Here is a 2,678-nt window from a genome sequence, read left to right on the forward strand (position 1 = left end):
TTTGATTGGTTTCATTTGTTGGATAATTAAAACATTCTCAGATGGTTAAGACATATATTGGTCAACAGCCACAGCATTAATCAGCATCAAGGAGCTTCCCCTCCTACTACAGCGCTTTGGGCATCTGGAAAGGCACTATATTAATTCATTAATTAAATATAAAAAAACATTTAAACGATTAAAAGATATTGAGGGTGGTTCCAAAATAAATCTGTGACTTTATGCCGTTGTTGTCTTCAGTCAGGACTGATAAACATCAGTTGGGTCAGGAGGCTCACCTGCAGCACAGGTGGAATGTCCTCTCCGGCCGTCCTTCTGACTCGGACTTGACGTGGACGATCTCACACACGGCAGAGCCCTCTCCGTCTGCATGGCGCGCYCYCACACYCACACYCACACYCACACACACACACACAGTTATAACCTCACGTACAGAACAACTCATTTGTAGTCACTGACTATCTATCTCACTCCATCATGTCTATTCAGACAGAGAAGAACATTACAAAGAACATAATGTTGGGACTCAGACAGAGAAGAACATTACAAAGAACATCAGGTCTATTCTGACTGAGAAGAACATTACAAAGAACATCATGTCTATTCAGACAGAGAAGAACATTACAAAGAACATCAGGTCTATTCAGACAGAGAAGAACATTACAAAGAACATAATGTCTATTCAGACAGAGAAGAACATTACAAAGAACATCAGGTCTATTCAGACAGAGAAGAACATTACAAAGAACATCAGGTCTATTCAGACAGAGAAGAACATTACAAAGAACATCATGTCTATTCAGACAGAGAAGAACGTTACAAAAAACATAATGTTGGGACTCAGACAGAGAAGGACATTACAAAGTCAATACAGGAATGTTTGAGTCTTTAGAGTGTCACTCAAGCCTCTGCCAAATGACTCAAATAATGCATTAATAAACTGTAAATGTATTTCAGGATTCATCAGCATGGCTGAGTGTACTGTACCTTGGTTATTGAGGGCTCTATATTAAACTGTACCTTGGTTATAGAGGGCTCTATATTGAACTGTACCTTGGTTATTGAGGGCTCTATATTAAACTGTACCTTGGTTATAGAGGGCTCTATATTACACTGTACCTTGGTTATATGGAAGGTACCACTTGGACTAGGTATCACTGGAAGGTATAAGGTACACTGGACTAGGTAAGGGAAGGTACCACTGGACTAGGTATGGAAGGTACCACTGGATTAGTTATGGAAGGTAACACTGGACTAGTGGAGTATTATTATGGAAGGTACAACTGGACTAGTTATGGAAAGGTAACACTGAGCTAGTATGGAAGGTACTATGACCCACTGGGCTAGGTATTGGAAGGTACCACTGGACTAGTTATGGACAGGAGTACCACTGGACTAGTTATGGAAGGTAACACTGGACTAGGTATGGAAGGTAACCACTGGACTAGTATGGAAGGTAAGCACTGGACCTAGTTATGGAAGGTACAACTGGACTAGTTATGGAAGGTACCATTGACTAGTATGGAAGGTACCATGGACTAGTTATGGAAGGTACCACTGGACTATGTTATGGGAAAGGTACACTGGACTAGTTATGGAGGTAACACTGGACTAGGTATGGAGATACCAACTGGACTAGTTATGGAAGGTAACACACTGGACCCAGTGGACTAGTTATGGAAGGTAACACTGGACTAGGTATGGAAGGTTACCACTGACGTGGACTAGTTATGGAAGGTACCACTGACTAGGTATGGAAGGTACCACTGGACTAGTTAAATGAAGGTAAACTGGAACTAGTTGGAGGTACCACTGACTGTGAACCTAGGTATGGAAGGTACCACTGGACTAGTTATGGAAGGTACCACTGGACAGATGGAAGGTCCATGGAATAGTTGGAAGGTACCACCTGGACTAGTTATGGAAGGTACACTGGACTATGGTATGGAAAGGTACCACTGGACTAGGTATGGAAGTACCACTGGACTTAGTATGGAAGGTACCACTGACCGCAGAGGATCTAAGTATGGAAGGTACCACTGGACTAGGTATGGAGTTAAACACTACCATGGGCCTAGGTATGGAAGGTACCACTGGACTAGTTATGGAAGGTAACACTGGACTGTGTTGGAAGGTAACACTGGACTAGGTATGGAAGTACTACTGGACTAGTTATGGAAGGTACCACTGACCCAGGACTAGTTATGGAAGGTACTCTGGACTAGGTATGGAAGGTACCACTGGACTCCAGTGATAGTATGGAAGGTACACACTGGATAGGTATGGAAGGTACCCACTGGAACTAGGTTGATCGGACAGGTAACCACTGGACTAGGTAATGGATAGGTAGACACTGACCCACTGGGCTAGGTATGGAAGGTACCACTGGACTAGTATGGAAGGTAACACTGACTAGTTATGGAAGGTAAACACTGGACTAGGTATGGAAATAGAATACCACTGGACTAGTTATGGAAGTACCACTGACCCAGTGATCGTTATGGAAGGTACACTGGACTAGTATGGAAGGTACCACTGACCCAGTGGAACTAGTTATGGAAGGTTACCACTGGACTAGGTATGGAAGGGTAGCCACTGGACTAGTTATGGAAGGTAACACTGAGACTAGGTATGGAAGGTAACACTGGACTAGTTAATGGAAGGTAACACTGGACTAC

General features: G+C 43.1%; 1 pseudogene; it reads right to left on the reverse strand.

Annotated features, from left to right (window-relative positions):
• LOC112074578 (rho guanine nucleotide exchange factor TIAM1-like) overlaps positions 1-2,678 on the reverse strand; it is a 16,939-nt pseudogene that overhangs the window by 4,979 nt on the left and 9,282 nt on the right.

Source organism: Salvelinus sp. IW2-2015, unplaced genomic scaffold, assembly GCF_002910315.2.
Source record: "Salvelinus sp. IW2-2015 unplaced genomic scaffold, ASM291031v2 Un_scaffold2692, whole genome shotgun sequence".
NCBI classification, from domain to species: domain Eukaryota; kingdom Metazoa; phylum Chordata; class Actinopteri; order Salmoniformes; family Salmonidae; genus Salvelinus; species Salvelinus sp. IW2-2015.